Here is a 250-nt window from a genome sequence, read left to right as displayed (position 1 = left end):
TTTTTTTTTTTTTTTTTTTTTTTTTTTGTTTCTCTTTTTTTGTTTGTTTGTATTCGCTTTTTTTTTTTTAGTTTAATCATTCTGTTTGTTTGTTTGTCTCTGTGGCTGTCGCTGTTTGTTTTTTTATATTTTTGTTTTTCTTTGTTTATTTTTGTGTTTATTTATATTTGTTCTTTTGCTTTTGTTTGTCTGTGTTTTTGTTTTTGTCTGTTTCTCTGTTCGTCTCTCTTTGTTTGTTTTTTATATTTGT

At 22.8% G+C, this 250-nt stretch overlaps 1 protein-coding gene across 1 annotated transcript in view; it reads left to right on the top strand.

The window, feature by feature from the left end:
- Positions 1 to 250, top strand: part of EMH_0082210 (uncharacterized protein) — a gene marked incomplete at both ends in the record, with an annotated part of 3408 nt that overhangs the window by 527 nt on the left and 2631 nt on the right. The gene's annotated exons all lie outside the window — the stretch shown is intronic.

Source organism: Eimeria mitis, genomic scaffold, assembly GCF_000499745.2.
Source record: "Eimeria mitis Houghton genomic scaffold, Emh_scaff5459, whole genome shotgun sequence".
NCBI classification, from domain to species: Eukaryota; Apicomplexa; class Conoidasida; order Eucoccidiorida; family Eimeriidae; genus Eimeria; species Eimeria mitis.
This window is presented reverse-complemented; position numbering and strand designations above follow the sequence as displayed.